This window comes from Odontomachus brunneus, unplaced genomic scaffold (assembly GCF_010583005.1).
Source record: "Odontomachus brunneus isolate Ranch 3 - 2012 unplaced genomic scaffold, Obru_v1 Obru_scaffold_141, whole genome shotgun sequence".
Classification (NCBI taxonomy): Eukaryota; Metazoa; Arthropoda; class Insecta; order Hymenoptera; family Formicidae; genus Odontomachus; species Odontomachus brunneus.
Window position 1 is genome coordinate 134,392 of NW_022639591.1, and position 11,065 is coordinate 145,456.

Genomic DNA, 11,065 nt, shown 5'->3' on the forward strand with positions numbered 1-11,065 from the left:
GACCCCGGAGCTTATTTGTATTATTTGCATCAGATGAGGAGGGGCAACGATGGAGACGGGCATACATAGACAGCGGATCTTAAAGGATCTTAAAGGGTCTTAAGCAACCTTTGACTTTGAGAGATTGACAGCTGTACCATTTGGTACAGTAACAATGTTTCTCTCAGTAGTCGCCGTGTGCTCGGAATCGCGTCGGAGATATCGCTTCCGGACGGCATCTTTGAGAATTATCTAGGGAGAGGAGAGTGTCGTGAGCGTGGAGCGTCAGGTAGTTCAATGGTTTAGAGCAGTCGCAAGCGAGAGTCCCGGCCTAGCAAACCGCGCTCTCGATAATTTTCTCTCTCCGAAACGAAAAGATACGCAGATCTCGAACGCATGGCGTCCCGCCGCCACCTAGTACGCCCTCCTCCTTCTATGGTTACGATTAATAAATAATATGATTGTATTTATTAAATTGTTTGATAATATGTACTATGTAAATTGGAAATACTCACTAAACGTTGGTAATAGATATCAAGTTTTAACAATAGATATTAAGCCTCTTGCTGAGGTCATTTGTTCATACTTACTAAAATATATATTATACTCATCTGCATATTTAGTTGAAGAAAAGGAAAAAATACTATTTTACGAAAGTATTTTATAACTATTATCTAGGTTTGATGTTCATAAATTAAATATTTGTATAAATATAATACAAATATTTCAACAAATATAATATTGCTTTTTTAATGGAAGTAATGTAGGATACGTCGATAGTTCGAAAACTTCAAGAGAGATTGTAGATCTAAATATTTTTCATTGATCCTACTTAAGAAGCGCGATTTTGCTCTGTTCGAATTCAACATCTGATGAAACATATTTGGGTTAAACGTCTCGCTCGTTTCGCACGAAGTATGTTGCCATATTTTACACTGTCAGTCCTGGATACCTTAAAGAGACCACAATTAAAAGAATGTCAAGGAGACTATGTATGCCTGCTTAGTAAAATCGCTATTACGACTCTTTGCCCGATTTGGAATTGCACGCGAACTCAACTTGTAACGCAATCTCATCTCTTGTCTACGGCGGGTGTGTCTTAACGATGAATATTTTATTTCATATAAGAGAAAACGAAGTAGGTTTGTTTTTCAGGTTAAATTTTTCAGTCTCTGCATTGGACTTGTTAGACAACGAATTGTCGTTATTAAATTGAAACAAAGATGATAGACAACTTTACTCTACAGTTTCATAAAAGGAACGATCCTGTAAACCATATATTTTTTTTCTGTAAAAACTTAAATATGCGATGCAATATTACGAATAAGTCGTTCTGATATTGGAATAAGTTTGCAAGTAACTAGAGAATAGGTTAGTAACATATAAAATATATATGACTATGAGAAAATTCTTTATTGTTTATAATTGTTTATAATAAATAAAAATTATAGTTGTTTTGTAATAAGTTAAATTTAGATGCTATTATGAAAATATAGAAACATATTTTAGATAGTTAGAAAATATAGTGATTTCTACTCTTCATTAACATTAGCGAAATTCGGTTTTATGAGAGTAAGATGTGATTTGAGATTAAAATATGATTTGTCACTTTTACTATTATCTTAAATTATTTTTATTTTAGAGATTGTTGAACTAATAAATTATATAATCAGATATCAAGATAAATCAGATTCAAATATAGGTCATGGTCTGACTACTACTCACACAACATGCGTGTCTGAAAGAAGTGAAATTTATTCGTTCCGTGACACGAGACTGAAAAGATTTCTGTAACAAGTATTTATGAAGAGACTCTCCAGTGACTTTGTTTCGTTGGTTTCGTAACGCGTCGTTTCAGGGATTGATCGACCGACTGTCGGCTGAATGAAAGAAAAAAGAATGCATATTTCGTCGGAGGCTATTAAGTATATATTCGTAACGATTGATATCTCCCGTATATAAAATGGGCAAAAGAAAGAACTCGTTCGCTTGACTTTAGTGAACAAGAAAGCGGTAATCATATGCTCGGTTGACATATAATCGCCTTAATATTCTGCGCCACATTTGACTTTTGATGATTAAACTGGCTGCAAGAAGATTCGGATTGATATTAAAAGAAATTCTGAGAAATATCCTTCATTTAGACAGACGACCGTCTCTCCAGACGTCCCCGAGACGGAGACGTTTAACCCTTTTGCGTCTTGTTAATGAGCAAGGAGAGACTGTTTAATGATATTCAATTAAAAATAATATGTCACAATCCCGGTACGTTCCATAAAAAAAATGAAACGTTTGCTCGACATTGTTTGACCGCCCGATCGATATTTTTGCGACACTGAGCTCCTCTTTGGCTTTCAAACCGCTACTTTTGTGAGAACTTGACTCACCGACACGCTCTCTCTCTCTCTCTCTCTCTCTCTCTCTCTGCCTCTCTTTCTCTCTTTCTCTCTTTCTCTTTTTCTCTCTCTCGAGGACTCATTACTATTTATTATGCGAATTACGAGCGTGGAACCGCGACGCGCGCGTTTCCCATGCAAATGCATCCTGGAGCGGTTCAGAACGAAAACGAAACTCCGCGCGCGTGCCCCGTCCAGTGCAATGAGTAATCCGCTTAATTCTGCACTAGTTTTCCGCGTTTATCTCGCGGCTTCGTGTGAAAAAGGTACACGTAGCAACTCTCGACTTTCTCGTAACACCCAAAGCTTCGGTTATGAGGAAGTGTAACGTGAACGTGATCCCTCATACCTCGCATCGAACGCAACTAACATTGGAACTATCAAAATTATTGTTGATATATACTTAATTGAAATATTGTTTAACTTTCTGTCAAGGTATCCATAATGCATATAACGAGCACACAATGTATCTGGTAAATTCATTTTATAGTTACTATTTCATAAAGACGCTTAAAAGTGTTTATTTTTTATACGAAAAAAATGCTGTTGTGTCAATAAAATTGTTCACCAATACCACAATTGGAGCAAATATTTTTTATTTAATAGGAATATAATTGATGTATATAATTGAAATTAACACTCAAATTATTAATAGTTCATTACTCAGGACGATATTTATAAAAATGTAGCGACGTTGCATAATGGATCGAAAAGAAATAGGGGTGGTAATGTGACTCTCTTTACTAAATTAGATTTAATTTGTTTTGTTTAAAAAAACACAGTATTTTGTTATATATTTATAAATTTATGCAAAATAAACTCTTAGAACAGTTTCTATACAAAACAAGTAGACTTTTAAATCTAACTTCAATATTTTTTTCAAAAAAATTATAATACATGGTCTATGCTATATAAATTTAGTTAACCATAAATTAAGTGTAATTTGGCAGCAAGCATCCAGCAGCTACGGAGACAACACTTATAAAATTCAATTGCATGCGCAACGTATTGCGGATCCCATATATGATCGGACTTACATCGACGGCGATAATTTTTATAAAATTCGCGTTTGCGATTTATCGCATTTTAACGCAGCGGATAATTGAATTATGGGCAATGGATCAAGAGTCAAATTGTTGGAGGCCAGAAGCTGAGATTAAAAGAAAGAATTTAAGAACCGTTTAACTGCGAATTGTTATCCACGTATACATGTGAGTCACCGCTATCTCATCGACTTGATCGTCGGCAAAATTGAGCACACAATCGATTTCAACCTGTTAACTTCACGAGAAAAATACACGAAAAGAATATTCCCAAATTTTCATGATTATTAAGATATGTGACGCGTTTGATGATCGAAACTATAAATTTTTTAATTACACTCATGAGGTAAACATACCGTGTATTCAATTTACATAATTTAATTATATAATTACATAATTATTTACATAATTTAAATTATTTATATAATTTAATTTACATTATATGTAATAATGTAAACATATTATTATATTAACGCAGCAATAAAAGTTACATTCAGTTCTAATAAAAGTTACACTCAGATTTTCATATTGCATTTTAAATGACATATTATTTTGAACCAATTTTGATAATTCTTTTCATATCCATTTTGTATTTCTATTTCATCATTCCATGTAATAAATGTAAATGCTATATAATGCATTTATAATCGACGCAATTTTTACAAATCAACTAATAAAGTTGCTGACAAATTTATGTACATTACATTAATAAATGTGTTACATCTATTTGATACAGTAATTTTATTTAATAATAAATTCAGTCTTCTAGAAATATAAATAACAAAAATAAAACGGAAGGATAGTAAATTAAGTTAAAATATCGATATGTTTATTTGTTATAAATTTTATAGTAATTTTTATTATGAAGTTCTATACTTGTGATGGTTCAATGATCGTAATGATCAACGTAAAATTATTTTAATTACACCCACTATAGGAATTGGCAAACAAATGCTCAAAATTCGTGCGACGTACTTCAGCAATAATTGAAAAGTAAATTTATTATTATTCTTGGAATAATAATGGAGAGAGTTTCTATTGGCTTCAGTTCCCACACTGAAAAAAAATTCAGTATCTGTAACTATATAAACATATAGAAAAATAATTAATATAAGTTATTATAGTCGAGGAAACTATTTTATTATTAAATCCTACTATAATGTTAGTGACACCTAAGCATGTTATAATACTATAACCATTCTCGTGTTAAAAGAACTAAAAAATATGATCGAAGCCAAAAAAAATTATAATGTTAATTGATAAACTATTTTTTTCTCAAGGTTTAATATCTTATTGTAGTTATTAAATGTTAACAAGATATTGAGGATTTAATTGTAACATCACGACGAACGCACGAACGCTTGACACGACATGGAGGCACCTTTAATGTTTTTCTTCAAAACATTATCAGCATTGGGAATGTTCGCGATGTCATGTCTTCGATAACTTTTCCTTGACATGTTACTGTATAGCACGACACCTGTGCTATTCCGGGTAACGTCACGGCAGCAAATTAATATTTCAGTTTCTCAGCCTCTTAATACGTAATTTAAGTTATCCAAATATTATTTATGAAATTCATGTGATGATTAATAATGATTTATCAATAAACGCATATTAACAAAATTTATAATTAATTCCAATAATATATACGTTTCTCGCACTACTTACGCCGCAAATTCGAACGGCTTTCGATATTCCTTTTTATCAGTCTATTGTAGGATGTTTTTAACATTGTCACAATACATTACATCTACTGTGCTACATCGTATAGACTACTCCTTGGATAGCAGTTTAATTTCTTAATGTAACACTAGACCGCAATTACAATTTTCTATTCTTATTTTTATGAGAATATGTAGGGTATTTATAATAGACAGTTGATTTTGTAGTTTGTATAAATAATAAGTTGTTATCATTTAAATTCGATCGAGCAACCTCCGCGTGGTACATCTTGGGTAATGCTAATGTCGGCGGTATTATAACTTTCAAATTTCATTACTTAAAAAGTACTTAATGAAGAAATACGTTATTATAGTGTTTTGGAAAACTCTCGAGATAAGCTATAAGAATACGTAATAAAACATAGGAGTTTCCATTTTCAAAAATTATCGTGAATTTGAAATAACATTGACACTGACCGCCAAGGTCAAAGTCAAGGTCATTAATAAAAATGGCCCTCTCCGAATCCTACAACTTTTATCTAGAACATTTCTCTCAGAAACGGGTTCCTAAGGAGATATTTCAGTGCGTCTTTTAAAATGGGATATATGTATATCTGTGTGTGTGTGTGTGTATGTGTATATATATATATATATATATATATATATATATAATTAATTAAAGATTAACGGATTATTAATTAGCGGACAGTCGCTTACAATGATATGTTAATATTATCTAATTAATAACTTGCTACGTCGAGACTTTTGTTTTGTCGAGAAGTGTAACACTCTGTTATTGTCTCTGTCATTAATTATTATTGTTGAAATATTTTTCGTGTTGTATATAGTATTATGTCTTCTGTATCTTTTACTAGAAAAAACTCATATTACCGATATTCTTTACGTTGAAAGTTGCGTATAATGCAGCGAGATAGTATATTCTCTTTTCTTCGAACGCGCCTTTTCGTCATTTTTCGAAATTACGAAGACACTTTTGTGAATACACTTTAACTAATATCTTTAAAGACGATCTGTTCATGGAGATTCAAACGCGATGATAAAAGCTCTCGTGTTGAGAACTTGGCGGGGCGTCTTTCAAAAGCCGCGAGTAAGACGACGTGAGAGCTCTTTACGAATTTCGTCTTGGCGGAATACAGTATGCTTTAAGTAGACTTCATGAATGCTTGCTAAAAAACTCATGGTTCCCGCGGGCTTTGAACTTGCTTTTTATTTCTCCTACGGCAAGTTTTTCTCATGAAATCAAACGCCCTTAATTGATACGCAGAATCAAATTTCTAAGAGTTGACAAAAATGGAAAAACGCAAATATAATGCACGTAAATAAATTGCAATTCGTGATATCGTACCAGCACCTTTATCTGATATATAATGTTTATTTAAATTCAATAAAAGCTGTGCAAAAATAAGAATGCTGGTATCGCGCGCTATACAAACATGGCAATTTTTTGTGCGATTATCGATCGGTGTGAATTGTAAATTATCACTTAGTGCCTAATATTAGAACTCAATTTAGCGTTATAATTAGATTTCGTGGATTGCTACGTTCCATATAAAATATAAATCGAACTCGCGAAAGGACACCGCTAGTAATTACACACAGAGAATTTTTCTCGAAAATACAAACATTCATTAACAGAAAAAATACTATACTAGTCTTGCTCAGTTAGAATATACTTATAATTTGAACAAAATTTGAAAAAAGAAATAAAAAATTTAGAGAGTAAAAAATAAAACTATATACACGTAAATAATTTTTTCTGAAAAATATGAAATTTTTTTAATGGTTTTGAAAGATGAGTGAGAAGAAATTCCTATAATGAATACGTCTTTTTTATGTATTATACATTGCTTTAATGCTTGTTTTATGGATTGCTTTAATTGCCACATAGAGAAAAAAATTATTAAATTAATTTGACGATGAACGAATCGAACACGTTTTGGCTGAAGAAAACAGAATTTCTAATTCTTAAAATTTAGTATTACAGACTCAGATTTTGCAAATTTCTTTAGTATGTTAATATAGGTGTTCTGAAAGAAGTTTTCACAACTATGTGAATCTATGTGGATTCTCATGTATATTGCAAATCCAAATGTATAGTAAATATACTCTTATATATGCAAAATTACATATTTATATGCGTGATTTAATTTTGTAAAAATTACACTGCATAGAAAAATTAATTTACACATTTAAAAGTGTAATGTATAACATGTTTTGCTGTTTATAATATAATGTGCTGTACTACCCGCTTCTATGTAAAAATGAGGGAATGTGTACTTGAAAATAATTGAAATGTATAAAATGTACGCATATAATACAACTTCACATATTTAGGTCTTCTCACTTGTGAATTTAATGTGTAATTATTTAAACAATTTGTACTAAATTATGGAGGAAAATCCTTAACGTTGGTAAAAAGTTTGGTAAAAACGTAAGGATTTACTCCATAACCTATAATATCGCATTTATAATGTTGATAGTAATTAAAGGACATCGAATCTTATAGATAATAATTACACAAATAATATAAACTTATAATATGAAAATGTTATTATTACTTATTATAAAAGTAAATATTTAGAAATGTTTTATTATAAATTCAACACGATCACGATTATAATTAATGACACATATGTATTTATACACACAGACACGCACTTAGGAGAGACCGAGGCTAGTTGGCTATCGAAGTAAGTTACCAAAATCGGTTATTTTAATGTTTTCTAACATGTTATAAAACTGAGCAAGCAAGAGTTTTAAACATTTCAAAGATGGCTTTGAATCTTTGCTTGCTTGATTTTAAAATCTGTTACGAAACAGTAAGAATAATCGATTTTGCCAACTTATTCTAGTGGTCAAATAATCTCGGTCTTCCGTATATTATACAATATATAGAATATAAAATATATTTTACATATTAGTAATAAAAATTATTAAGAATTTATATATCGTCTAACAATATTAAATAAATAATTTAGTAAGAAATACTCTTTTCAATAATTATAATCACGATAAATTACCTATTCTTTATAACAATTAAATATTTTAAATATATAATTTAATATGAAAACATATAAAAAAGGGTACTCAAAATTTAGCTGCGTAAAATGCGTTTTATAATGTGCTGTACCGCTTTTATAAACTACCCGTTTCTGTGTAAAAATGAAGGAATATGTACTTAAAAATAATTGAAATGTACAGCACATATAAAACGTGTAAAAAAATAACACGTATAAGAAGTGACTACACGATTTTATGAGTCTTATGTATATAACATTACACACTTAGATTTGTAGTGTATTAACCAAGATATGTTTTCTCATAGTGATATTAGAAACAACGAGCAATTTGAGTAATGTATATATATATATATATATATATATATATATATATATATATATATATATATATGTCCGACATTTTTACTTGTTTGACGTTTTTTTGTGCATGTTGTAAATTTTTGTATCATTAAGTTATATTTAATCAAATTATTCATTTTTATTGCTATCATATATAAATTTTGATTTCAATATGTGTACAAAAATATCTTGCAAATTACAGCATTATACATATCTTGCAAATTATACTTAATATACCATTTTATTCAGTCAAAATATTCAGCGTATAATACAAGTCATGGTGAAACCATTAAAGATTTAGAATTACGACGACATATTTTTATCTACATCACGTAAGATGAATGTTCAAATTAATGACAGTGCCCTAATTAGTGATAATTGCATCCGTTTTTATTAGTAAATCAGTCTTAATACGAATATATATTTATTCTAAAAACACAATTTAAATTTTACATATTATCAGAGTTGTAAAAAGTTTCGAATAAAATTAAAAGTCGGAGTTAAATATTTAAACACTAAAATTTTACAAGCATACTACTGACGACGACAGTACAAATAGTACTCGCCGACATCTCAAAAATTGACAGTTAACATCATATATCTATTTGTTAGATCTGTGTCGTTATTCTTTATCTTCAAGTAATTGAAACGGTTTTATCAAAGTTGAAAGAGGGATAAATTTTATAAGCAAAAGAATTAATAAATACGTAATTTTCGTAGTTAATTAATATATCGGTATTGGGATATTTATTTGTTCCCATTAGTAATCATTCGAATAAATATTATATAAAATTATATAAATATTACTATTTTTAAAAAAGGAAATATGATTTGCAAATCTTATTTATTATAGAGTTAAAAAATAGTATTAATACCATAATTTACGCCTTTAAAATTTATTAAATAGTACAAATAAAAAAAAAATATATATATAGCCTATAAATCCCAATATTTAAGTCAATAATAGATTAATAATGCATTCATAATTCTATCCAAGTTTGCGATATTCAAATAATAATTATTTAATTGATTTTTTTTAATAAATTTTAATTTATTATATCGAAAGAGAGAGGGAGGAATTACTTAATCATTAACTGAAATCTTATATAATAAATTAGGACAAACCTAAATTGTCATATAACTAAATAATACAGGATATTTATCTTTTTTTTTGTTTGTTTTCGTAATTTTTTCATATCTTTTTACAAATTTCTGAAATGTTCTAACATTTTCTAAATATTTTAGGTAGCTATTTAAACAATGGGGAAAATTTTTTCGGAAATCCCAGATTCTGCAGGTTTCTTTGGCGTCTCAACAAAATGTTCTAGAATAGATTTCAATTATCTATGTGAATCCATTCTTCCAGCGATTGTCGACCTGTCGACCTAGACAATATCGATAGTCATAATCGTTCAATCAATTTCTGTGATCACATTGCGGCTATAATTGAGCGCCACTGCAGTTAAGCTCCCCCCTCCCCCCCCCGCACGTGTACGTCTGCTTCTTGTCGGCGGGACTCACATTCGCATTTTCCTCCCGCTCATACTCGCTCTATCACGTGTCTTTCCCTCTCTCCGTCTGTGCCGCGGCCAACAAGCCGCTTATCAGGCCTCGTCTCACCTGTCTCCTTAATTTCTTGCTTAGTGTGCTGCAGCAATTTTTGCGCTCACGCGGCGAAGCGCGGTCGCGACCGGAAACGTTGCGCGAGCGACCGCGCACGCACGATCGCAAAAGGATTCGCCGCGCTACATAACGAAGCGAAACGCAACCACAGATGAGAACCGCGAGGCAGAGAAAGAGAGAAGGAGAAAAAGAAGAGAAATGTATTTTCTCCGTACCGCATGCAATTCGTCCCTCGCGCGAATCGTCTGTCGCGAATCTCAATCACCGCGGGATGCACGTTGCGAATCTAACGGTCCGGAAGAGTCGACGCGGAAAATCGAAATAACGCGCGGAGCACAGTGAAAAATGCGTGGAGTGAAGAGGCAGTCGCAGTGCGAAAGTGAAATTGTTCCGTTGCTTCTCGCGAAAGTGGTGTTAAAGTTGATCTTTCGTCATTCCGACCGCGTGTGTGTTAATTATTTTTCTTTAATCCAAGATCTTATTCAGATCTTATCCGAAGTGTTTAAAAGTGACAAATAAAAGACAAATATTAGCCAGTGCAATAAGAGTCGTGCTTAGTATGTTCGTTCTTCTCTGTCGATAAAATTGATCTCGATATTGTTTCGTGGTGCGCGATTTTTTTTCGAATACCTCGTCGTTTCGACGACAAGCAAAGAACCCGAGAGCGACGAGCGACGAGCCCCGAGGTAGTAGATCCGCTACGGAGGTAGTAAAGTGATAATAAATCGGAACGCCCTGATTAGGCCGTAGTCGCCGGCCGAGGAACGAGATAATATCGATAAGGATCGTCGTGTGACGTGAGGGAAATGGACGAAGCGCAAATCGCGAGGAAAGCGGCGAAGGGATAGAGTGGGCTCTCCTCCGCATGTTCGTTTAATTTATTCTCTCTGCGCTCGTAAAGACGATTTTTACGAGGCGTTCATGCACTCTTGCGAATGAATGCCATCCGCGTTGATTGGGAACGTGGTCTCGATAGTCCG

At 31.9% G+C, this 11,065-nt stretch overlaps 1 protein-coding gene across 9 annotated transcripts in view; it reads left to right on the forward strand.

Annotated features, from left to right (window-relative positions):
* The first annotated feature begins 10,092 nt into the window (after positions 1 to 10,092).
* The window catches only part of LOC116850282 (pleckstrin homology domain-containing family G member 5), a 734,731-nt gene continuing 733,758 nt past the window's right edge, over positions 10,093 to 11,065 (forward strand). For 3 of the 9 annotated variants that reach the window (XM_032828360.1, XM_032828368.1, XM_032828370.1), the window contains exon 1: positions 10,093 to 10,791. The gene's annotated coding sequence lies outside the window, so the exon portion shown is untranslated. Of the gene's footprint in view, positions 10,953 to 11,065 lie in introns of all 9 variants that reach the window. The other 6 variants (XM_032828359.1, XM_032828364.1, XM_032828369.1 and 3 more) reach the window with 3 other exon arrangements.